Genomic DNA, 27,591 nt, shown 5'->3' with positions numbered 1-27,591 from the left:
TTTTGAAAAGATTGCACTCATGTATGTACATTATATTTCTGTAACAGTAATGTTATAACCATTGATTATAATATAGCTAAATGGAAGGGACTTTCGAGGTCTTTTTACTTCTATCCTCTTGTTTACTAGTGAAAGAATGACCTGCTGAATTTAGGTGTGTTGGATTCCCCTGAGGAAGGCGCCGCCCCAAATCACTCACCAAAGACGTTTCTTGATGCAACAAGCAAGAGGAATTTATTCAGAAGCCAACTAGTTGGGGTCCAAGTCAGCCCGTCGCAACGGATCTCAACGAGGACCCTGAGCACTTACAACTAAGTGGTTATATAGGATTTTCTGAGGCATTCAGCCCTAGAGGATTACCATGGTTACAGATTGTGTTGTAGTAACAAGATAACAATACTACATAGCAAGATAACAATACTACAAAGGCAGTAATTTTTCAAACCTACGATTTCTGGGTTAGTGCCACGTCCTGGGGGTGTAGCAAGGTAGGGTCAGCTTTTATGCTTAACTAACCGAAAGGTTAGCGCTGCCAGCAGTCATGATTGATTAACTTGTTTTTCCAGAGGAGTTACCTGGTTTCAGTTGTTCCCTCTGAGTCATATATCAGAATGGCTTTTTGGGCTTCAAGATGGCCACTCTTAGGCTAACTTATTTCTCAGGGAGGTTGGGGTCCTACATTCCCCACTTCTTTTTCTGAACATTCTAATCATGGAATGTTGGTTTCTTCTTGTTGTGTGAGGGTATGATACTGTTGTCTCAGCATTAGCACCTGCACAGCACTTACTCTTTCTCTAATAAAGGTTATTACTCGATTTAAAATGCAGGGACCTAAGGTGAGGAGCAATATTAAAATAAGCAGGGGTCCTGCCAAAGTGGATATTAGAGTTGTAAGCCATGGGGATCTAGAAAACCAGGATTCAAACAGGCTCTGGTTAGCTTCTCGTTCTTGCTTTCGCTGATCTAATCTTTCTCTTAATTTAGACATTGAGTCTCTTACTACTCCAGTATGGTCTGCATAGAAGCAGCACTCTTCCTTTAGAGCTGCACACAATCTACTTTCTTTTAGAAATAGTAAATCTAACTCTCGTCTATTTTGCAGCACTACTTCAGAGAGAGGTTAGGGACTTTTCAAGTTTAGAAATAGACTGTTCTATAGTTCTCAAATCTTCACCGATAGCTATTCTTAGTCCTTCGTAATGTTGGTTTCTTTGTATAATTGCAGCTGCCCCTGGTCCTACTCCGGCTGGGACTCTTACTCTTAGTAATACAGCTAGAGTGAGTGAGACTGGCTCTCTTTTATACCTTAGTTTAGGTTCTAATTCTGCCACGAATGATAAGTCATCATGATACATTAGTCTGGGTACTAACTGGACCATGATACAGAAATCACGGGAGGAGTTGAAGGCAGAAGTAGAGACACATGGGGTCTCTCTAGTGTTACAAGCCCACCATCCCTTGGGAGGAGGGATTAAATACCTGTTTTTACCAGGGAAGGCTATGGGTATGGTCTCATTCTTTCTTCTACAGATAGAGACTCTAGCTGCTGCTAGGGAAAAGGGGCGATGACCGCTCTGGCTGCTTCGTGCTGAGAAGGGGGCGCAGTAAAGGGTGCAGCTAGGTCTCCATCACTGGTCAGTTGAGAGGGCTTCAGAAGGCTGGCGCTTCTATTCTGGGTTTCATTTTTATTACTATTTGCAGTTTTGTGGCTTCTAGGCAAGATAAAACAAATTGTGTTATTAGGTTATGTAGCAACATCTGGAGTTAGATTTTTTATTCTGGAAGGAGGCTACATTATTGAAACGATACTTCTCTCTAAAATCACTCTCATTTTTACTAGAAGTAACTAGGTTAAGAAAATAATTAACAGCTGGCTTGATTATTTGCACAGGTGCAGCAAGAAGAGCAATTGATTACACAGGCTCTTTTAAATATGCTTTGCTGGAACTTTTTGTAAGGAATTTCAGATTGAACTTTTAAAGGCCTCTTGAGGCCAGACAGCCAAGCCAGACTTGCCATCAGGCTTTACCTGCAGTACCTGTAGATTTGGATGAATTCTTCTCTTCTCGAGGTCTCTGCACCTGCCAGGAAGTGACCTTCTTTACTCCTCACCTGGTAAGGCTGCTGGGAACTCTGTAAGCAAGGTACCAGGCCAGTTCTTCCAAGGGGCTTTGTTGGCTTTATAAAGTCAATCTTAGTTCCTTAAAGTTGTTCACATCTGAGTCTATGCACATGTCTCTCAGGTACGACATTCCAGTCAAAGCCCTGGTAGTATAACCAGTGTTCTTAAGTAGTCTTCTCACAAGGAAAGCAGATTCTTATTGAACTCGTGCAAATAAACATACTGCCATGGAATACAAAAACAGTCACTGAAAGTTTTTAAACTCTGGAGGGATCAAGTAGAGAGAAGGATGTTTCAATTCTGCTCATAAAGATAGTCATTTACTAAACTGTTGTCAGTTTAAGAGAACAAGGTTAAAACACTTTACCAGCAACATTTGAAACAAAAAGACACAAAATCATTTTCTTTAGTTTATGTAATCTTATGTAACTAATACCTGTTCTGCTGAAATCTAGTTCTTTACCAGTTTAGGGATAATACTATAAATGACAAAAGACTTACAAATGACAATGGTTAAAGATCTGATGAGAGCTTACTGTAAAACAGTTGACATAAGGAAATTCTGATATTTCTGTAATACAAAACATTCAGTAACAAAGTTTAGCATCATTCTCTTTGACAGTGCTTTCCTGGTAAATAAATATATATATATATATCAGATAAATAAGCCAAATTAGTCAAATACTTTCTCTAGTGAGAAAAATTCTTCTGACATGTTCCAGGGGCCCTCTGGAAAATATCAGAGTTAACTAGAGGTAAAAGCACCTTTTTGCATTTAATTTTTTTAGAACTATCATTACACATTTATTGTCTATATACTCAGCACAGTAAACGAGATATCTTAAAAAGTGGGGCAGCAGGGGAGACTGCTGCTGTCAATTTTTAAAGACAACATACAGAAAGTCAAACTAATTCTAGGTTACTAAGCATTCTTGAGAGAATGGTAGCAGATGGTAGATTCTTCTGCTTTCATCTTCAGGAGGGGAAAAAAGCTACAATAAGAATTCATATTTAGCTGAAAGAACTGTCTAAACTCAAGGCAGAGTATAATATCACCAGGCATACAAAAGACCTGTTAGAGATACATACAAAGAATGGATATGGCTATAGTCAAATTCAACTTAAAAGTTTAAGCAGAATCTCAAATTTAAATGTCTCTTTCTTTCACACAGATATTCAGATATGACCAGAAATATGATTTGAGATGAAAGAGATCAGGCATTTTACTTCTTCATTTAGGGACTGAGAAATGATGACCTTTGGCTTACAATCAATAGCTTACAAACAGTGAAAATAATAAGAACATAACTCAGCATAAGTGTCTAAGACCAGATACAAAAAAACAGAGAAAGTGCTTAAGTTTACAGGTCTTCCCTGAAAGCTTCAAGAATGTTTTACTCTTTAATAGTAGATATAAGCTGCTATGCAAATTCTATTAAAAGCTCTAAGATTATTTGCATTAAAAAATATGGAGAGTCCCCCATGTTTTTTTTTTAAAACATACAGCATATAAATTAAACAAGAAGACCTGGTGGTTCTCAAAAAAATCTATTACAACTTTTCTCAAAAGTGGTCACACGTTCGTCTATCTAAACCTTTACAGTGAAACCTGTTTTTCTGGGAGAAACATAATCTTGTCCAGATTCTACAGTTTAATAAATTTTGGTTTGTTAACTAAGTGCATTTAATCAGCTGAAAAAAGCTTTGTTACTATTCTGCTTAGGAATTCAATTTTTCAGGCCATGCAATCATTTTTAATAACAAAATATTTCAAAGGCAAATAAAGGTTATACAGTTGTTAACAAACTTTAGCTTTTAGTCTCTTTAACATTACGATTTCATGGCAACTCACTGAGACTTTAAGCATGAGAAACTGCTGTGATCTTTCAACATAGAGAAATGCCCTCTCTATCACTTTAAGCAGTTCTAACCAGAACTCAAAACTATTAGAAACTTCAAGCTCCAGTGAACACTGAGAAGCAGGACACTGCAAACTGTCAAACTAACATTTCCTAGACTGACAAACTTACGAACACATCCTACAATTTTTGCAACCATGAGCTTCACAGCACAATCTCCCAGCAAACACAGAGCACATCTTCTCAACTTAACAAAACTCTAAGGCTTTAAGTTACTACAAAGATTCTCAGGCTGCAGGTAGGCATACACACTGCAACACACAATTAAAAAGGTGTTCACTTGCCACACTTATCCAGTTCACCTACCTGCAACAACTATGCTAGCCTACTCACAAGACCCCCACTGAACACTAGACAAAGCCAAGCTTCTAAGCATTCTATTCTTAAAAGATTTAGCAGATAACATGACTCAAATGACTCTAGGTAAACTCAGGCAGCCGACAACTACCAGGACATGCCCGCCTCAGGCAAACTCAAATTAGCATTAATGCTTAACACTTTTTTATCAGGTTTTCTGGAAGTTTTAGAACACTCAATTTTCACAAGCGCTTGTCTTTAAATCAATTTCATTAATACCATCCGGAGGTAGAAAGATATATTCATTTACATACTTAGGGGGTTGTCTGAGTCTGTCCCATTGTCAGTATAACAATTATTAGGCACATGAAAGACACAAAAAACAGACACACACAGATTAGACACACAGCGGCCGCTTTTTGTTTTTTCTCAGATTTTCAAACAGAAACCGAAAGGAATCAGAGGGTTGATATTCCTGGCGCCTGAAAATCAACCCTATCTCATCAGATTCACCTTGCCAGAAAAACAGACGGGAGGCTACCAGGCGTCCCTGGCCTCCCAACCTCCCCGAGGCGTCCCCCAGGGTTGCAGCCTGCGGTGCTCCTAGTACGTCTACCGACCGCAGTCTCGACCCCTTTACGGGATCGGGACAGCTGCCAGACAGTGGGTACCCCTTTTCAGAATTCTGACCGGTCTCACTGAAAAACAGAAGACAGAACACAGACAATTCAAGGCGCCACTAATCTTACCTCTTCCTCCAAGAGCGACTTCGGGAGTGAAGCGGGGTGAACGCATGATCCCGGACGAGCCCCCAAATGTTGGATTCCCCTGAGGAAGGCGCCGCCCCAAATCACTCACCAAAGACGTTTCTTGATGCAACAAGCAAGAGGAATTTATTCAGAAGCCAACTAGTTGGGGTCCAAGTCAGCCCGTCGCAACGGATCTCAACGAGGACCCTGAGCACTTACAACTAAGTGGTTATATAGGATTTTCTGAGGCATTCAGCCCTAGAGGATTACCATGGTTACAGATTGTGTTGTAGTAACAAGATAACAATACTACATAGCAAGATAACAATACTACAAAGGCAGTAATTTTTCAAACCTACGATTTCTGGGTTAGTGCCACGTCCTGGGGGTGTAGCAAGGTAGGGTCAGCTTTTATGCTTAACTAACCGAAAGGTTAGCGCTGCCAGCAGTCATGATTGATTAACTTGTTTTTCCAGAGGAGTTACCTGGTTTCAGTTGTTCCCTCTGAGTCATATATCAGAATGGCTTTTTGGGCTTCAAGATGGCCACTCTTAGGCTAACTTATTTCTCAGGGAGGTTGGGGTCCTACAGGTGAGCTGCCCAATTACATTAATGCCCGTTCCACTTCTTCTAGAAACTGAACTGGAAGCCTACTTTCACAGGCAAAGTGAAGAACTAACAAGGCACAAATGCCTTTAATTTCCACTTTGCAATAGGACTTAGTCACCCAGCAGATACGGGAGGTGAGCAAAGGGAAGACTTGGCTTGCTTGCCGGCTCCTGCCTGGGAGACGTTCTCCAAGCTGTGGAGCGACTTGGGGGAGCTGCGGGCTGGTGGCAGGGGACCTCGCACTGGGAGTCTGTGACTGTGGTCCCTCCTGCTGGTCACACTGTGTCTGCTGTTTGAGGAGAGGTGATGCCCCAGGCTTGGGGGTAGCGCTAGGGTGGTGCCTGTAGCGATGCACCTGGCGGGGCCCAGTGAGCCCCGAGGGGGTGAGGTTAAGGCAGAGCAGTGGGTGGGCCTGATGGAACCCAGCCAGAGGGGAGAGGCCCGAGGTTCCCCGCTTCAGGTGGGCGGCAGCTGCAGGGAGCTGCGATTCCCAAGGGCGCCAGAGACGAGGCCCAGCTGGGACAGCTGGGGTGGTGCCACCAACTGTCCCCTGTGGATGCACTGCCCTCCTGACCCCGCACTGCCGCTGTTTCAGGGGGGCCGTCACAGTCCTTCTGGGTGTTCGGCAGTTTCTCGGCTTCCTTCTCAGCCTCCCGGCCCTCTGTCGGTTCTGAGGCTGGAGAGAGTTCCCAAACCATAAGCTTTCCCTGTTGTCCTCACACTGGTCTCACCTCTTCAGGGACAGTTACCTATTTCATGCTCTGTGTTGTGTATTTCACTGGCCGTCTACCGTTGGTCTCCTGTTCTTTCATCCTCAAAACACCCTTTCATTATTGCCTTAACTGCTTGCTACAGCCACGCCCCTTATTTTCACCTCGCCCCTCACCTACCACACCCCAGCAAGGCCATGCCCCTCGCCGTAGCCACGCCCCTCACCACAGCCACCTTCTGCTGCACTCTTTCGGGCTGCCTTTAACTGCCATGGCCCTTTTAGCCTCCTGTCTCTGGTTGTGCTGATTTCTCCAGATGAATCCTCCCCCAGCACCTATTTGCTTAACCTCCGTGAATCTTCGCATCTCACCTCTGGTATCATGTTCTTCCTGGAAGCATATCCAGGCCTCATGCAGCTGAGTTGGGCCTCTATTTCCGTATCACCGTGAGGGCATTACCATAACAGGTAAACTGCATTTAATTAATGTTTTGCTTATCTTTTTAATTCATAGCCTTGAGATCCTCCAACTCATTCACTTTAGAATCTGAAGAGTGTTCAATTTCACTCTTTCCAACTCCCAGAGTGTTTAGCATCCATCAGGTGCTCAATACTTGATTGCTGACTCAATGAATGACCTGATCATAGAAAAGTGGTGAGAGGAGTCCTTAAGCGCAGTATTCTTTCACAAACCTCAGAGCCTCCCAGTAAACTGTGTGCTTTACGTTTTTTTTTTTTTTTTGCTGCAAGATCTGATCTAATTGTCCTAGGCCATCATGAACTCTCATAGACAAAGGAAGAAGTTACTTCCTTTAAACATTCCTATTACTTCCCCATTCTCTGGGACACAATAGCCAGGGAATCAAGGCTGGATCCATCTAACGACTTTGTTTTTTTGTTTTGTTTTGTTTTGTTTTTCCAATTCAGTGAAATGAATGAATATGCTGCCCTCTTTCTTCCTTTCAGTATTTGACCAATTTTCTGATTAATTTCTCCCTAAATTTCTCTTCATATGCTATTTATCCTCAAATTCTATATATAGCACATTCTATTAATATTCTCTCCCTTCAAAGTTACAAAGCACATATCACTTCACCATTCATCCAGAAGGAGATGTTGCTTGGAAATATAGCAAAGTTATTTCTGAGATGGAAGGCATTGAATGATAAGGGATTTCACCTTTAGCTGGGCTCATGCCCATTGCATTTTCTTTCATTGAAAAACTCAAAGTTGGAGTGACTAAGATTGTGCATGTATAATGTCTGTGCTTTGAAAACAGTTCTTGTAAGAAAATATTCTTCAAGTAGATCAGATTGACCAGTAACATGTTGGAACTGCTATTTTCCTGATACCTGCAGTACTTTATAGCACAACTCTGAGAAATCTTTATTTATTCAGCCATGCACTCAAACACCTATCTAGTGCACAAACTGGGACTTTCAAGTATTCCTCACAAGTATAATAAATGGATTAATTTGGGAGTCACATCTCATATACCATGTGTCTAATAGCCTACTGTGGAGAGTAGAAGATTTCAGATAACATATATTCTGACTTCAAGTAATTATAATTGGCATAAATAGTGTTTACTACCAGAATTGGACCATCACTATAAGTAGATTCATGATACCTCTTGTTTTCTAAGTTTGTGCTAGACTCTGGGTTTGCAAAAGTATTAAAATATACTCCCTCTGGAGCTCAGTATCTAGTTTACCATTTGAGAATGGCTGCATGGTCTGCAAATCAAGTCATGGAACCTCTGCTGATTATTGTCCATCTGTGTCCATGTCTGGATCCATTCTCTGCCCCTTTCTGTCTGCTATGGGCCTCATAGGCTGACTGCTCCATTACCTCCCAGGCAGTTCCTCAGAAACCCACATCCTCCCCAGGGCTTCTGTCCTAGAGGTGAGATGGTTTCCCTGTTCGCTGGTGCATCACAAGCCCTGACTGATTCTCTTCACCTTAGCTTTCTTCAGTAAAACCTTTGAGTGTGCTATTCATTTATTGCTGGGACCCACTGACAAACCAGATGTCTAGCACTAAATGAAAACTTTCAAAAAGTCTAGTTCATCTTTTATAATAGTTTCCTGGTATATCATAAAAAATTACTCCACATTTTGGGGTTAAAACAACTTGTTTATTCTCTCATAGTTCTGGAGATCTGGAGTCCAAAGTCAGGGCACTGGCAGGGCCTGAAGGCTCTAGCGGGGAATCCTTCCTTGACTCCCCCAGATCTGGGGCCTCCTTGGCTTGTGACAGCATTATTCTGATCTCTGCCTCTGTCTTCATGTGGTCTTCTCTGTGTGTCTGTATGTAAATCTCCTTCTCCTTTCTCTAATAAAGGTATCAGTCACTGGATTTAGTACCCACCCTAGGTCTAGGATGATCTCATCTTGAGATCTTTAACTCATTACATTTACAAAGACCCTATTTCCAAAGAATGTCACATTCTGAGGTTCTGGGTAGATATGAATTTTGAGGGAATACTGTTCAACCTACTATATCTCCTTTTAAGGGAAAGCATCTAATCCCTAATTTAGGAGAAGAATCTCAGATTACATTTAATAAAAAGAGAAAGTATCACCAACCCTGTTGTTAGTAGCTAAAATTACAAGATAGAAGAGCAAAGATCTGTATTAAAACCATTGGTAGTGCACATTTATATTCAGGATGTATGTTTTTGCGAATACACTGAAGACCACCAGTAACTATTCTGTAAAGAAGGAGAGGCGCTGACTTCTCAGGCTGGTGTGGTGTTTATGACATCCACAGGAGCCTGGAATCTGGGCTCTTTCTACCCTGCTTTCCATTCCCATGTGCTCTTCTCATCCACGTGATTCGAGATGGCTCATCACATGGCTCCTTTCCAGTTGTGGAGAAAGAAAGGACATGACAGTCCACATTTCCAAGAAGACCTTATGATCACAAATGTGCTCAGAGGTGGAAAACAGTGTTTGGTGCTCTCAGAACTTTTGATGCAAACCATACATAGTGAAAATTGGAACTTCTATTACATTTGTTCTATTTTCTTTCTGTCATTATTTACCATGTATGTTTGAAATGATTGGATCTGCCAATGATTCCTTAGATTGCAAGAGCATAAGGAATCTCACCTCAATCGAAATACACCTGGAGATTTTGAATTTATATTATCTCCAGACAGAGTAATTAAATATGCCTTTGAATGCCTTTCTTTGGAGCTGTGAGTGTTTGGATAATAATTACATGGGAGCATTTTTATAATTTGGGACAAAGAATGTGTGTATGTGTGTGTGTGTGTGTGTGTGTGTGTGTGTATCTCAGGTAAAGATGGGGTTTTCTGATAATTATTTCTTTCCCTAACATACAAATTTTCTTGGACCTTTTCCATCCCTCATTTACATGATCTCAGAGGCATATTACCACCATATTGGTATCTTCTATCTACATTTGGTTGGTTCTATGAGCATCAGATACAAGCTGGCCCAGTTAGATATACCTCCATAGGTATTTAGAACTGGGATACCCTCTCTTTTCAGGACTTTGGGCTCAAAGACTGTAAATTCAGGAGGGTAGGGAAAGTTATTTTCTGGAGAAATGTGGGAAGGCCGTGTAAGTGGATGAAAGGACAATCTATGTGGGGGTGAGGGACTGTGCATCCAGGCTTCTTGCTTCTTCCTGAAGGCCAGCCTCTCCTCTGCCCTCAGGTTCAGTGAAATGCCCCTGTATTCCTGTGATGCCCTGCTTCCTGTTAGTGTTCACTGCTTTCTCTTGCAAGTAACTGAAGTAATCCTAATCAGAAGGTGTCAACCTACAGATTTCTTAAGCTATTGATTGGTAATTGACTGTCTCATAAACCTATTAGGAAAGAGAACTCCTGTACTTTCCCTCAATCTTTACTCAGTTTAGTCCATATTTGATTAATGAATAGTTTCATTTCTATGTCTTTCTTAGAGTAGTATGAGATTTTGTTGGAGGGCTGGGCATGCTGGTTGGTGGGGTATGAGTCATTTCCTCAGTTTAAGTGTCTCTTTTGCTTGGTCCTACATGCTTATATTTTTGAAATCCATTTTTTGGGGGGTGCACAGAGGATAGAATAGCCTTTCTTTCTGTGCAGGAACATGTCCTGCTCCTGTTCTCTTGCTCTCTTTTACTATCACGGAATCAATATCCTTCACTTCTGAACAAGGCAAAACAGTGCTCATATTTATGGTTCAACTGCTAACAGCATTCTGACGAACCACTCCATCTTTGCCTATTTTTTGTGTTCTGTCACCCACACTAGGATGTAATGTAGCTCAGTCCCCCTTCTCTTCACCTTAATCTTCCACAACAAGAGAAGTCCCCAACATCCACCTCTTTGGGAGACTCGGGATCCCTGCTGCCCTTCTGGTCTTCCTGACACAAACACTGTGGTTTCTGCTCTGCTGAATCTCTTCACCATATCTCTTTGAACAACCTCGTTGCTTGTCTCCTGCCCTCACATTTGCTCTTTCATATCCTTCCATAGCTCACACTGTCTTTCTCTCATTTTTACACAATTGAGACAAAATCAGATACAGACACACATTTTTACATTTATGTTTGGGCTTACCCATAGAATGCAGCAGATATATGAACATAGTCAATACTCAATAAACATCAGACATATGAACATAGTCCTCAATAAACATGCTTAAAAGCTCTTAAAAGAGTGATCACTTAGAAATTAATTTAATAAACTATTCTGATAAAAAGCTGGGGACTGAAAAAGAGTTTTAAATGAAACCAGGCTCTTTTATCAGTAAATAGAAGGATATAATGTACGTATGAGGATATAAAGATGGTTCAACTTCTTGAAAGATAAGAAGAAATTCAAATGACAGATATTCAAGTTAATATGGAAAGTAAATTAGCAGAAACTGTAAGATAAATTCTAATAAATTCCACTAATCCTTTAGCTTGGGGGAAGGGCTCTAGTTGGGAGGGTTATCAGTATATATCAGATAAATAAGCTAAATTAGCTAAATATTTTCTCTAATGAGAAAAAGGTTTTCTGACATGTTCCAGGAGCTTTCTGGAAAATATCAGAGTTAACTAGAGGTAAAAGCACTTTTTTGAATTTGATTTTGGAAAGTTGTTAAAAGTTTTAAGGCCCTTGCTTAAATAGGATTATAGGTTGCTATGAAGCAATACTTATCTAATTAACTAGAATGACAACAAAGTACTTCAAAGGCAAATAAAGGTTACACAGTTGTTATCAAAGTTTAGCTTTTAGTCCTTTTAATATTAAGATCTCATTTTCTTAAAGACTCCCACAACTCACTGAGACTTTAAGCATAAGAAACTGCTTTGATAAAACAACTAGAAGAACTTTTTGCAATCTTTCAATATTAAGATCAGACTAACAGTTAAGAAAACTTTGTCTTTTTAATTGAAAACAACATTCTAATTTTGCTGTGTCCTTGATACTGAGACTCATTTGCTTTAATTTTATATAGCAAGACCATATTAAATTCTTCTACAAACTCTTTAAAACTTTCTTTTTACATTTATATTGTAGGATCTGAAGAATCAAAAGTTAGCGTAAGTACAGCCATCTTAAAGGCTTAAATACCACCCCCTAACGTAGAAGGAGGAAAATTATTAGAATCTTGAAAAACAAGTTAGTCAGCCAGTGTTAAATGTAGTGACCTTTAATTAGCTGACCTCAAATCAGTTAATCATACACACCAAGCTTATCTTGCTAGAACCACCCTAAACATTCCGAAGGTAATCTTATCTAACCAGACCCCAGGATGTGGCCCCAGGCAAAGATTTATGTGTCTATGAAAAAACACTGTATTGTGATTGTGGAAAATGTTGCCCCCTTTGAAAATGCTATAAAACCTTCTGGCTTTGTGTGCTCAGGGTCCTTGTTGAGACCCGCTGCTTCGGGCTAACTTGGACCCCAGCTAGCTGGTTCCTGAATAAATTCCTCTTGCTTATTGCATCAAGAGATGCCTTTCTTGAGTGATTTGGGGCGGCGTCCTCCTCTGGGAGAATCCAACAATATCTCTCTTTCTAAATAAACAGCTGTACTTTAGAACAAAGTTACTTTCTCTTATCAAAAGACATTTTTTAGCATGGAGAAATGTTTTTCTTACTACTTTAAGTAGTTTTGATTAGAACTTAAAACTATTACTTTAATCTTCAGTGAACACTGAAAAATAGGCTACTGTAAACTGTTACACTAGCATTCTTCAGATTGATACATTTATGAACGTATATTATCATTTTTGGAAATGTGCTTTATAGCACAATTTCTTATTAGACACAAAATATGTTTATATAACTTAGCAAACTTTAAGAATTTTGGTTACTACAAAAATTCTCAGGCTGTTTGCATATATATATATATATATATATATATATATATATATATATATATATATATATATATATACTGTTATACATTAATACAGTATTATTATTAAGATATTTATTTGCTAGGCTTATTTACTTATTTTTAGCAACTATGCTAGATTACTTACAAAACTTTTACTGAATGTTAGACAAAGCCAAGCCTTTATGCATTTTATTCTTAAAAGAATTAGCAGATAACATTGACTTAAATGACTTTAGGTAAACTTAGGCAGCTGAAAGTAGAAGGAGATGGGGAGGGGGTAGTGCAGCTACCAAAGAGGAGAGCAGGACAATGGCATGGTTGAGAATGTCTTAAAGATGGTGGTGGAGAGAGGTGGAGGGGATCACGAGCTGAGGGAGGCGGGCGACTGAGGTTTTTTGGCAGATCTGAAAAGGAAGAACTGAGCAGAGTAAGAGGCTGACAATCTTTAACTGGAGACTGGGCTAGGAGAACCTGAGTCATTGAATACAACATAAAGGTCTGGACGGGAGTGCAAAGCCTAAAAAGCCTGCACATACGGGATTTTACTCTACTCTCTGCTCCAGTGGCAATAATTAATTAAGGTAGTGAGGAGGCTAAAATTTAAAGTTCTCTCAGGGAGCCAGCGAGATTGATTGTCCAATGGATACTGAGGCCCGGCCTCAGAGCAAAGAAAGACTAGTTTTTATTTGCGAACTTCTCGGGACAAATATAGAGTAACAAAATTAGAAATGAGACACTACAGTGGGGTCTGAGCCTCTGCTTTTGAGGGCTGGTACCCCATGTCTGCATTACTCCCTAATTAATCCCACTGAGAAGAGTGCCCAGCGTCCCAAGCACACCAAGTCAGGGGAGACGTCCTGGGAGCCTGGGTGAGGAACGTCTCCCATAACACAGTGTCAGGGGCAGGCCGGATGCCCAGAGATGTTCTAGGGCCTGGGGTAGGGACGTCTCCCCTACTGCAGGGCCAGGGGCAGGCCAGATGCCTGCAGAGGGTGGGCCACCTGGATGTATGTACGATTTCTAATGGACCAGGTGAAATGGAGTTAGGGAGGGAAACAGACTGAGGGAAACTGAGGGACTCACTGGAAAATAGTCCATGCAGCAGAGAGCAGTTTGAGGTTCCGGGTCGGGGAAGGAGGGGGCAGAGCCACCAGTTGCTGGTCGGGTCTTTGTGCTTACACTCCTTCCCTGGTTTCGGCACCATATGTAAGATAAATTCTAATAAATTTAGGCCAAAGTAAGCAGGTGAAGAGAGGCAACAAAGGGCCAGGTAGTTTATTTGAATGCCACCCCTGGGTGATGTTCCGTGGTCTGAAACAGGCCAGGGAAGACACACCCAGCAGGGCAGGCAGCAAGTATTTAAAGAAGGCAGGGGGAGGGAGAGCAAAGGTGTACAGTGGTGTGAGGATTGGCTCATCTAGGGTATGTAGGGGTCTCTCATTGGCCTTTAGCCAGGCACTGGAAAGTTACCACTAATCCTTTAGCTTAAGGGAAGGGCTCTAGTTGGGGGGGTTATCCCATCAGGCTCTGGAATGTTGTCAGACTGGAACCTGTTGGTCTCTTTGCCTCCTTTGGTGAAGCCTGAGCTTGTTCATCAGGCTCACACCTTCCCCTGATGCTTGCAGCCTAACAGAAACATTTCCCAAGAGTGTGGAAAATTAGTCAATTTATTTAAATGTATTTGATGCAGCAAAAGAGAACAATTTTTCATCTTTAGAAACAATGTACTTAAAAAAACAATATACATTACTATCATCCTCTATCATATTTTTTCAATTACTAATAGGGAGAGATTTGAGAACTATCTCAACCTTTCCTTCATGAAATTTTGATTAAGTGCTCCACTTCTAGAGTTGTGTTTTTCAAATATGGTACATTGGAATCACTTGTTAATATGCTTGCTAAATATGTAGATTCCTAAGCCACTCTGTGGAGATGGGTTGTATTTTGAAAAATCACCTTTGGAAATTCTTATGCTCATCCAATTTTAAGGAAAACAATTCTACAAAAGACTACTAAACAGAAATCAGAAGGTTAGTCTCCACACCCAGAATAAAATGGCTAGAAGATTGAATATAATCCTGGACTATTTCCTCAACTGTTTGGACTCAACTTCCTCATATACCAGTGAGCCCTGAAGGATGAAGGGCCCTCTCAGTCTCGATGCTCACAGAGCCGGGGGAGAGGTACACATCTGTAGGAACTGAAGTAGGAGTTGCCACCAGTTAGAATCCTGTGCAGAGAAAGCTGTGCTGAGCTGTTCAGAGTTATCAGTATATGTTTTAGTGCTGGTACAGCAGGGCTTAAAAATTGAACAAGTCAATCATTCCAATGACTGCCCTTGTTTTTATGTTTACATTTCATTAACTTACCAGTTTATTTCCTTAAGGAAAAATGGTTCAAGTACCCATAACAGCACTACATCATTTCAGAAACTTTACAATATGTGCTTTGAGGGTTTTTTTTCTTATGTATTAGGAAAACAAATGGGTAAAGTGAGGGACGATGGATTACAAGTTGTAATTTAGTTTCAAGGTACTGATAATATAATAAACATCATAACAATCTACAAATTGAAATTGTAATCAGTCTCCCTATCTATTATCCACCATGGAACAAATGGTATCAGGGGCATCTAAAACAGGGAAGGTTCCCAGCAACAAGGCTGACAAATACATGGAAACTACTTTTGAAACTAAATGAAATTACTGCTTGCTGGTAAAGAGAAATACATTTAGGGTTTTGCATATTACACTTGCGGCTAAAGGCATCAGCTTTCTTAATAAAGACAAAGTAGAACCTCAGAACTGTCACTCTGAAACTTTTACTTATATAAAATAATGTCTAAATTTGAAGTTCTGTGAAGCTTTAAACCTAATGCTCAGTATTTTGCTTTGAGAGAGTTTTGCAATCTGGGATGTTCTGTTGTCACAGAGGCTTAAACTGCATTAGAAATAAAAGATTATTTGTTTCATGGAGTGATTCAAAATAAAATAGTTATCTTTGAATCATAGTTTATATGTTATTAAATGCCCTTAAGTGCTTTAACTCATCTCAGTGCTGTAAGGACGAAATCTAAAAATGTTACAATGGGCATTTAATATATTAGAATATGAAAATAAAGAAAATACATTCATATAAAGACAGGTAGCTAGATAAATGAGTTCATGTCAGAAATCAGGTTCTGAAGATAGCCTGGTGGTTTATCCAGAGCTTCGATCCGTATTTCAGAATCACTGTGGAATCAAACTTCAAAGATCTGCTTTGTTTTGTATAATTGTAATTATAAATGTGCACTCTTTAAAGAACGCAGTAATTCCTTAAGATGAAGTACATTTCTCAGCACTTTGTGTAGCAATGTAAAATTGGAATTGCACACAATTTAAAAATAACCTTGAACATTTTTAGATGATGAAATAAAATCATATTAATTGTTGAAAGTAACTATTTCTCAAGTTAAAAAAAAAACAAAACTCCAAGTTGAAAGAGAATTTAAGGGCCCCGTTTGTTAATTTATGCCCAGATTAGAATGTGGCTAGTCTACTACCTACAGGAGGATGGATGTACTAGATGTGCATTTTTCCCCCGTAGTAGAAGCTGCTATAAACTAAACTGTTAAAGTTTTTAAAAATTAAATGTACTAGAGAATATTTTTCAAACATCATATAATAATCCCCTGAACTATACTATATAAGGCAAATGTATTTGAATAAAAGTAAAGGTAATTCAGTGGTCTTTACTAAACAAATCATAAGTGATCATGATTATTTTATGTGTTTTCCCTGTGCCAGGCACTATTTAAAGGACTTTACATTTCAACTCATTTAATATAACCATATGAGAAGAGTTCTCATAGAATCCCATTTTACAGAAGAAGAAAATGAGGTATAGATAAATCAAAGGATTTGTGGTCACACAGCTAGACGTTTTGGAGCTGGGATTTAAATGCAGTAAAACTGTCTTTAGAACCTGTGTATCTCTTTATCATGATATTCTGCATCTCACAAACTGAGATTAATACCAGTGTTTACATACAAATTCACAAATCAAATACATAAATACCCAGGCCCTGGTGTATATATATATATATGATATTTTCTGATCATTCCAAAAGATAGGCTTTGAGACTTGAATTACTTATAATTTTATTGTTGTGTTATCAGGGTTCTCCAGAGAAACAGACCCAAAAGATTTTTTCTTTATCATTTTTTTTACCTTTGGATCTTAGTTGCTACTTATTTATTTTTGCATGAGCAGGAGGTCTCTGAGTCATTGTACTTGATGTTATTTGTTATATTGAAATTGCTCTGCGATTACCTTTTCAATATATTTTGGCCCATTTTCTCTTTTCATTCTGTCGTTAAATATAGGTGGACTTCTGGCCTCTCTGCTGTCTCTCCTCTCCTCACTTCCCTGTTCTTTGTTGTGCATCCCCCGCCCCCACCCGGCTCTTAGTCTGGGTGCTTATAATGATTTAGTTGCAACTCATCTTTTTCTTTCCCCAGCTGGGTTAAGTCTGATGAAGCTGTCAAATTCTTCATCTCCATCATTTCCATTCCATTTAATAAAAAAAAATCTGTCCTCTGTGCTGAGATCCTTCACCTACTCGTATGGTGTCCATCGATCCCACTAGATTACTGAATGTATTTCTCATACTCCTTTTTGCGTCCAAGCCTGATTTCATCTTTACATCTGGATCTGTTTGCCCTGTGGTGTTGGCGGTGGGTGGTTTTCCCTGTTTTTCTGGTTGCCTCCTCATCTCTGAATGCTGATACTGAGCATCATGTAAGGAATATCAGAGACTGACGTAAGTGGTATTTATGCCCAGAAATGACTGTGCCTCTTCTTTTAAGAGATAATTAGCCTTGACGGTGGTCCAGACCTGGGCTGGATTTGGGGTCCCGAGTTGCTCTGATTTTGCAGGATGCATCAGAATCCTTGGGTCCCTCTCTCCGCGGGTGCAGGCGCGCTGGGCTTCGGGTCCCGGTTGTGATGCAGGGCGGTTCTGCAGCATCTGTGCTGCGCCCCTGCTGAGCGTTGTCTGCACGTCTGCACTGGGGAGGGTGCCCTTCTCCACACCCTGCCCGCGGCCCTGCAGACGTACAGGCTCTCTTCGTCCCGCCTCAGCTCAGGGAGCCTCGGCCTTCTGGGACCCCCGTGTGGGGCCTCCAGCAGGCCTTGTTCAGGGAAGCCTCCCACCCCCAGCCCCTAAGCTGCAGGCCCGTTACCCCTGGGGCCTGGGCCTGGGCCTCCTGCAGGGTGGAGGGGTGGCCACCCAGCTGCAGGCACCTTCCCGCTCCTGGTGCTCCAGCGGTGCTGCTCTGCCCGTGACCTCTGGGCAAGAGGCCTTGTGGCCTTGTGCCCTCTGTTCGCAGGAGAGGTCAGGAGCTGGCAGGGCAGGCTTCCTGCAGCCGCTGGCCTCCTGGGAGCCTGGGGGGCATGCGGTTTGCTCCTCCCAGCCCCCCCTGGCCTGCATTCCTGGGAGCCAGGGTCCCTGCTCAGCGAGGTTGGAGGCTGCGGGGCTGGGGGCTCCCTGCCTGGTTATGGCCGCACCTGGCTTACAGCGGGGGTCCCAAGTCCAGCGCTCTTCCCTCCCCGGCATCCTCCAGCCTGACTCCCGAGCGACCCCATCTGCTGTCCCTTTGCAGGGATCTGTCTCCTCTTGAATTTAAGGCTACCCTGTGACTGTACCCGGGCCTTCTGGTAGGATCAGAAACAATTTTAATCTCACACTGTTGGGCAAGAGGGGCCCGGTGCTCTGGTACACCCTTGGTGCACAAACAGAATCTCAAGGCTATATTTTAAAGAACCAAACACTGGATAAATATTGTTGAACTCTGTCATTTTCTGAGCTTTTTCCCAAGTCCACGAATCTTAACAACTGAGTTGACAAAGGGTAGAATGAGTTTTCTGTGTTCCTTGTAGATTAGAATAATTGAAAATATTAAGATTAACGAATGAGATAGACAAAATCCATCTTCTTGAAACTAAAGTGCCCTTTTACTTTTTTAAAAAAATGAGATTTTATCCATATGACTTAAACTGATTTTTTTAAGGAATTACAATTAATTTTTATTTAGGTGAGATAATGGTGTTGTAGTTATGTTAAAAGAGTCCTTAACTTTTAGAAATGCATATTAAAATATTTATGAGTGAACTGATTTGATGTCTGAGATTAGCTTCCAAATAATCCTGGGGAAGGAAGTAAAGGTGATATAAGACCTAAGATTGGCTATGTGTTGATAGTTTTTGAAACTAGGTGATAGGTACATGGATTTTTTTTTTTTTAGTTTAATCACCAAACATATTTTTTTTTTGAGAGGGCATCTCTCATATTTATTGATCAAATGATTGTTAACAACAATAAAATTCTGTATAGGGGGGGTCAATGCTCAATGCACAATCATTAATCCATCTCAAGCCTAATTCTCATCAGTCTCCAATCTGCTGAAGCATAACAAACAAGTTCTTACATGGTGAACGAATTCTTACATAGTGAATAAATTCTTACATGGTGAACAGTACAAGGGCATTCATCACAGAAACTTTTGGTTTTGATCACGCATTATGAACTATAAACAATCAGGTCAAATATGAATATTCGTTTGATTTTTATACTTGATTTATATGTGGATCCCACATTTCTCCCTTTATTATTATTATTATTTTTATTTTTAATAAAATGCTGAAGTGGTACGTAGATGCAAGATAAAGGTAGAAAACATAGTTTAGTGTTGTAAGAGAGCAATTGTAGATGATCATGTGTGTGCCTGTAGCCTATGTGCTAATCCGAGCTAGACAAGGGCAATAAAACATCCACTGATGCAGAAGCTTTCTCTCAAAACAGGGGTTGGGGGGGGCTGAGGTTCTAAGCTTCACCACTGTTGTTCCCCGATTTCTCACCTGATGGCTCCCCTGCGACTGTGCCTGCCTTAGGTTGTTCCTCCCTTGAGGAATCTTACCCGTCTCTGGCTAACCAGTCATCTTCCGGGGCCATACAGGGAAATGTAAAGTTGGTAAGTGAGAAAGAAGCCACATTGTTTGAAAAGGTTAGCTTTTTACTTCTTTGCATATTTATGCCCTGTGGCTTCTATGCCCAGCACTTGTCTTGAGGTATCTTTACCACCTGGAGGAATTATGATACTCGGTAGATTCGATATGAGGCACGAATTCTATTTAAGGGTTGTAATTAGGAAGGAAGAAGAAAAGCTATAGAGGTAGCATATGGAAGAAAACATGGGAGGATTGATTATTTCTTTGACATATCTTCTTGTAGAGTACCTTAAGTATGTATAGGTTTTAAACTACTAACTAATTTGTGCACACATATTAACATAATAGGAATACGGTGACATAAATGAAGCAAATCTATAATTACCATCCATCTCCAGTGAAGCCAAGAAAACCATTTAGGCACCCTAGGCATTTGTGAAAATTTGTCGATGATATGATGGATATTGTCCAACTGTACTTGAACAGTCTGAGAGAAATCAGACAAATTAAAGCAGCCCATTTCTGGGATCTATTCACATCCCATATGTTCTTTTAACCGTAGATAGTCTATAGTCATAAGATTTTGGAGTGCTACAACTTGCACCCTTCCCAACTCCTGGTTGAATTCCAACAGTACAGATCCAGTCAAATTCGTTGTCTCACTGTATGCACATGCCAGCCTAGACATCTCCCTCCTCATTTCAATGGCAAGTCCAGGAAATGGTGGGATGGACGCAGCCACAACCGCAGCATCACCCGGATCCCTGTGGACGCTTTTTGATGATCATCCCCCGGCACAAGTCCTCCAGAGAGTGCTGATGCTGGAAGCTCCTCCTCATATCGTATCTTAGTTCATTTACTGGGTAGCCAAGCTAGGCATTGATCTTCTGCATTAAAACAAACAGACCCTTTGCCCACACTTTGACATGCCCTCTATACAACTGTGTAGAACTCATTGGAGGTCAGCATACAGGAACTGATTTTTTTAAATTTTTTAATTATTTTTATATTTATTTTTATTAAGAGAAAGGAATATTATCAGAAAAGAGTACCTCCATAGCCGATCATCTGACACCCTTTCAGTGATCAAAATTAAAGATATTTAAAGCATGCATTAATCTTTGATTTACCAATAGTTTTATCCTATCAAGGAGTAATCCCCCTTTTCTTTCTTTCTTTCTTTTTTTAATATTTAATCTACACTTACATGAAGAATACTATGTTTACTATGCTCTCCCCTATACCAGGTCCCCCCGAAAAACCACATTACAGTCACTGTCCATCAGCATAGCAAAATGTTGTAGAATCACTACTTGTCCTCTCTGTGTTGTACAGCCCTCCCTCTCCTTTCTCCCTCCCCCCACATGCATGCTAATCTTAATACCCCCTTTCTTCCTCCACCCCCCCTTATCCTTCCCTGCCCACCCATCCTCCCCAGTTCCTTTCCCTTTGGTACCTGTTAGTCCATTTTTGGGTTCTGTAATTCCGCTGCTGTTTTGTTCCTTCAGTATTCCCTTTGTTCTTATAGTCCTCAGATGAGTGAAATCATGTGGTATTTCTCTTTCTCCGCTTGGCTTATTTCACTCAGCATAACAATCTCCAGCTCCATCCATGTTGCTGCAAATGGTAGGATTTTCCCTCTTCTTATGGCTGAGTGGTATTCCATTGTGTATATGTACCACATCTTCTTTATCCATTCATCTACCGATGGACATTTAGGTTGCTTCCAATTCTTGTCTATTGTAAATATTGCTGCAATAAACTTAGGGGAGCATCTGTCTTTTTCAAACTGGAGTGCTGCATCCTTAGGGTAAACTCCTAGAAGTGGCATTCCTGGGTCAAATGGTATTTCTATTTTGAGCATTCTGAGGAACCTCCATACTGCATTCCACGATGGTTGAACTAATTTACATTCCCACCAGAAGTGTAGGAGGGTTCCCCTTTCTCCACAGCCTCGCCAACATTTGTTGTTGTTTGTCTTTTGGATGGCAGCCATCCTTACTGGTGTGAGGTGACACCTTATTGTAGTTTTAATTTGCATTTCTCTGATAATTAGCGATGTGGAGCATCTTTTCATGTGTATATTGGCCATCTGTATTTCTTTTTTAGAGAACTGTCTGTTCAGTTCCACTGCCCATTTTTTAATTGGGTTATTTGTTTTTTGTTTGTTGAGGCCTGTGAGCTCTTTATATATTTTGGACGTCAAGCTTTATCAGATCTGTCATTTTCAAATATATTCTCCCATACTGTAGGGTTCCTTTTTGTTCTATTGATGGTGTCTTTTGCTGTACAGAAGCTTTTCAGCTTAATATAGTCCCACCTGCTCATTTTTGCTGTTGTTTTCCTTGCCTGGGGAGATATGTTCACGAAGAGGTCACTCATGTTTATGTCTAAGAGGTTTTTGCCTATGTTTTTTTTCAAGAGTTTAATGGTTTCATGACTTATATTCAGGTCTTTGATCCATTTTGAGCTTACCTTTGTATATGGGGTTAGACAATGGTCCAGTTTCATTCTCCTACATGTAGCTGTCCAGTTTTGCCAGCACCATTGGTTGAAGAGACTGTCATTTTGCCATTGTATGTCCATGGCTCCTTTATCAAATATTAATTGACCATATATGTTTAGGTTAATTTCTGGACTCTCTAATCTGTTCCACTGGTCTGTGGTTCTTCTGTTCTTGTGCCAGTACCAAATTATCTTGATTACTATGGCTTTGTAGGAGAGCTTGAAGTTGGGGAGTGAGATTCCCCACTACTTTATTCTTCTTTCTCAGGATTGCTTTGGCTATTCGGGGTCTTTGTTGCTTCCATATGAATTTTTGAATTATTTGTTCCAGTTCATTGAAGAATGTTGCTGGTAATTTGATAGGGATTGCATCAAATCTGTACATTGCTTTGGGCAGGATGGCCATTTTGGCCATTTTAATTCTTCCTAGCTATGAGCATGGGATGAGTTTCCATTTGTTAGTGTCCCCTTTAATTTCTCTTAAGAGTGACTTGTAGTTTTCAGGGTATACGTCTTTCATTTCTTTGGTTAGGGTTATTTCTAGGTATTTTATTCTTTTTGATGCAATTGTGAATGGAATTGTTTTCCTGATTTCTCTTTCTGTTGGTTCATTGTTAGTGTATAGGAAAGCTACAGATTTCTGTGTGTTAATTTTGTATCCTGCAACATTGCTGTATTCCTATACCAGTTCTAGTAGTTTTGGAGTGGAGTCTTTAGGGTTTCTTATGTACAATATCATGTCATCTGAAAATAGTGACCGTTTAACTTCTTTTTTTACCAATCTGGATTCCTTGTATTTCTTAGTTTTGTCTGATTGCTGTGGCTAGGACCTCCAGTACTATGTTAAATAGCAGTGGGGAGAGTGGGCATCCCTGTCTGGTTCCCGATCTCAGAGGAAATGCTTTCAGCTTCTCGCTGTTCAGTATAATGTTGGCTGTGGGTTTATCATATATGGCCTTTACTATGTTGACGTACTTGCCCTCTATTCCCATTTTGCTGAGAGTTTTTATCATGAATGGATGTTGAATTTTGTCAAATGATTTTTCAGCATCCATGGAGATCATCATGTGGTTTTTGTCTTTCTTTTTGTTGATGTGGTGGATGATGTTGATGGATTTTCGAATGTTGTACAATCTTTGCATCCCCGGGATGAATTCCACTTGGTCATGGTGTATGATCCTTTTGATATACTGTTGAATTCTGTTCGCTAATATTTTATTGAGTATTTTTGCATCTACATTCATCAGGGATATTGGTGTGTAATTTTTTTTTCTGGTGGGGTCTTTGCCTGCTTTTGGTATTAGGGTGATTTTGGCTTCATAGAATGAGTTTGGGAGTATTCCCTCCTCTTCTATTTTTTGGAACACTTTAAGGAGAATGGGTTTTATGTCTTCTCTATGTGTCTGATAAAATTCTGTGGTAAATCCTTCTGGCCCCAGGGTTTTGTTCTTGGGTAGTTTTTTTTTATTACCGTTTCAAGTTCTTTGCTCATAATTGGTTTGTTTAACTTTTGTGTTTCTTCGTTGGTCAGTCTTGGGAGGTTGTATTTTTCTAGGAAGTTGTCCATTTCTTCTAGGTTTTCCAGGTTGTTGGCATATAGGTTTCCATAGTAGTCTTTAATAATTTTTTGTATTTCTGTGGAATCTGTCATGACTTTTCCATTCTTATTTCTGATTATGTTGATTTGTGTTGATTCTCTTTTTCTCTTAATAAGTTTGACTAGAGGCTTATCTATTTTGTTTATTTTCTCAAAGAACCAGCTCTTGGTTTCGTTGATTTTTGCTATTGTTTTATTTTTCACAATTTTGTTTATTTCTTCTCTAATGTTTATTATGTCCCTCCTTCTGCTGACTTTAGGCCTCATTTGTTCATCTTTTTCCAGTTTTGATAATTGTGATGTTAGACTATTCATTTGGGATTGTTCTTCCTTCTTCAAGTGTGCCTGGATTGCTTTATACTTTCCTCTTAAGACTGCTTTCGCTGCATCCCACAGAAGTTGGGGCTTAGTGTTGTTGTTGTCATTTGTTTCTATAGATTCCTTGATCTCTATTTTGATTTGTTCATTGATCCATTGATTATTTAGGAGCATGTTGTTAAGCCTCCATGTGTTTGTGAGCCTTTTTGTTTTCTTTGTAGAATTTATTTCTAGTTTTATACCTTTGTGGTCTGAAAAATTGCTTGGTAGAATTTCAATATTTTGGAATTTACTGAGGCACTTTTAGTGAGCTACTATGTGGTCTATTCTGGAGAATGTTCCATGTGCACTTGACAAGAATGTATATCGTTTTGCTTTTGGGTGTAGAGTTCTATAGATGTCTATTGCGTCCATCTGTTCTAGTGTGTTGTTCAGTGCCTGTGTGTCCTTACTTATTTTCTGCCCGGTGGATCTATCCTCAGGGTGAATGGTGTGTTGATGTCTCCTAAAATGAATGCATTGCAGTCTATTTCCCTCTTTAGTTCTGTTAGTATTTGTTTCGCAAATGCTGGTGCTCCTGTGTTGTGTGCATATATATTTAGAATGGTTATATCCTCTTGTTGGACTGAGCCCTTTATCATTATGTAGAGTCCTTCTTTATCTCTTGTTACTTTCTTTGTTTTGAAGTCGTTTTTGTCTGATATTAGTACTGCAACCCCTGCTTTCTTCTCACTGCCTATAATATGTTTTTCCATCCCTTGACTTTTAGTCTGTGCATGTCTTTGGGTTTGAGGTGAGTTTCTTGTAAGCTGCATATATATGGGTCTTGCTTTTTTTATCCATTCTATTAGTCTGTGTCTTTTGATTGGTGCGTTAATTCCATTTACATTTAGGGTGACTATTGAGAGATATGTACTTATTGCCATTGCAGGCTTTAGATTCCTGTTTACCAAAGGTTCAAGGTTTGCTTCTTTAGTATCTTACTGTCTAACTTAGCTCACTTATTGAGCTGTTATATACACTGTCTAGAGATTCTTTTCTTCTCTCTCTTCTTATTCCTCCTCCTCCATTCTTCATATGTTGTGTGTTTTGTTCTGTGCTCTTTTTAGGAGTGCTCCCATCTAGAGCAGTCCCTGTAAGATGCCCTATAGATCTGGTTTGTGGGAAGCAAATTCCCTCAGCTTTTGCTTGTCTGGGAATTGTTTAATCCCACCATCATATTTAAATGATAGTCGTGCTGGATACAGTATCCTTGGTTCAAGGCCCTTCTGTTTCATTGCATTAAGTATATCATGCCATTCTCTTCTGGCCTGTAGGGTTTCTGTCGAGAAGTCTGATGTTAGCCTGATGGGTTTTCCTTTATAGTGCCTTTTTCTCTCTAGCTGCCTTTAAAACTCTTTCCTTGTCCTTGATCCTTGCAATCTTAATTATTATGTGTCTTGGTGTTGTCCTCCTTGGATCCTTTCTGTTGGGGGTTCTGTGTATTTCCGTGGTCTGTTCGATTATTTGCTCCCCCAGTTTGGGGAAGTTTTCAGCAATTATTTCTTCAATGAGACTTTCTATCCCTTTTCCTCTTTCTTCTTCTTCTGGTACCCCTATAATACGAATATTATTCCTTTTGGATTGGTCACATAGTTCTCTTAGTGTTGTTTTGTTCCTGAAGATCCTTTTATCTATGTTAGCTTCTATACGTTCCTGTTCTCTGGTTTCTATTCCTTCAATGGCCTCTTGCATCTTATCCATTCTGCTTATAAATCCTTCCAGGTTTTGTTTCACTTCTGTGATCTCCTTCCTGACATCTGTGATCTCTCTCCAGACTTCATCCCATTGCTCTTGCATTTTTCTCTGCATCTCATCCCATTGCTCTTGCATTTTTCTCTGCATCTCCGTCAGCATGTTCATGATTTTTATTTTGAATTCTTTTTCAGGAAGACTGGTTAGGTCTGTCTCCTTCTCAGGTGTTGTCTCTGTGATCTTTGTCTGCCTGTAGTTTTGCCTTTTCATGGTGATAGAGATAGTTTGCAGAGCTGGTACAAGTGACAGCTGGAAGAGCTTTCCTTCTTGTTGGCTTGTGGCCTTCCTCTCCTGGGAGAATAGCGACCTCTAGTGGCTTATGCTTGGCAGCTGTGCACAAATAGGGCTTCTGCTACCTCTAGGTTGCTATGGAGTTTATCTCTGCTGTTTCTGTGGGCATGGCCTGGCTGGGGCTGCTCCTCCAAAATGGTGGAACCCTGTTGGAGGAGGAGCAGCCAGGAGGCTATTTATCTCTGTAAGGGGCATCTGTGCTCCCTGTTGCCAGGGGGTTAGAGTGCCCAGAAATCCTCAGATTCCCTGCCTCTGGGCTAAGTGTCCTGTCCTGCCCCTTTAAGACTTCCAAATGCACTCTCCAAACCAAAACAACAACAGCAAAAATGAAAGAGAAAAAAAAATTAAATAAATAATTTAAAAAAAGGGAAAAACTCGCAATTTTCTTTGTCCTCAGGCGCCGGTCTCAGGCACCTGCTCACCAGTCTTGCTGCCCTCTTTCCCTAGTGTTGGGGTCCCTGTCCCTTTAAGGCTTCCAAAAAGCACTCAACATCTCAGACATCGGCCTCAGGCACCCGCTCACCCATCCTGCCACCCTGTTTCCCTAGTATCCAGGACCCCACGCATGCACTGTGTCTGCGCTCTGGACTGGAATCCTGGGGCTGGGTGTTCAGCAGTCCTGGGCTCCCTCTCCCTCCTTGCTGATTCCTCTCCATCTGCCGGGAGCCGTGGGGAGGGGCGCTCAGGTCCCACCAGGCCGGGTCTTGTATCTTACCCGCTTCGCGAGACACTGGGTTCTCGCAGGTGTGGATGTGGTCTGGATGTTGTCCTGTGTCCTCTGGTCTCTATTTTAGGAAGAGTTGTCTTTGTTATATTTTCATAGATATATGTGGTTTCGGGAGGAGATTTCTGCTGCTCTACTCACGCCACCATCCCAGCTCCACCCCCTAACTTAAACTTTTACCTGAATGATTTGGCTATCCAATTGTTCTACATTGCATTTTCCCTCATAGACTCACTTAAGCTATGTGAGCAATGTAGCAACAAGTCACCCAAATCAGAACTTAAAATATTTACTCAGAAGAATTGTGTCTCACAGTTCCTAGTTAGCTAAGAAAATTAGATAAATTATCATATTAAAATGTGTATCTTCTTATTTCTGACTTTTTATATATTATCTGTATTCTATATGCCAATGGCAATTTCTTCTTTTCTATAACCATCTAAAAGATTAAAAATACACTTTATACTTCATTAAACTACACGTTAGGATTTGTGAAGTTCAGAATTAGGGGAACTTATGAATAAAATGACTGAAGTGTAAGTATGGCAAAATTAACAAGTATTTAAATACAACTCAAATAGGTAAGTAAATGTAACCATTATTTCCATTTTTTATTGA

General features: G+C 40.4%; 1 long non-coding RNA gene across 1 annotated transcript; it reads right to left on the bottom strand.

Annotated features, from left to right (window-relative positions):
• Positions 1–207: 207 nt before the first annotated feature.
• LOC140847257 (uncharacterized) lies at positions 208–2,652 on the bottom strand. Its single transcript, XR_012127079.1, has 2 exons — positions 2,113–2,652; positions 208–1,712 (listed from the first exon to the last, which is right to left on the bottom strand). It is a non-coding gene; the product is annotated as an uncharacterized lncRNA (long non-coding RNA).
• Positions 2,653–27,591: the final 24,939 nt, after the last annotated feature.

Source organism: Manis javanica, chromosome 18 (genome assembly GCF_040802235.1).
Source record: "Manis javanica isolate MJ-LG chromosome 18, MJ_LKY, whole genome shotgun sequence".
Taxonomy (NCBI): Eukaryota; Metazoa; Chordata; class Mammalia; order Pholidota; family Manidae; genus Manis; species Manis javanica.
This window is presented reverse-complemented; position numbering and strand designations above follow the sequence as displayed.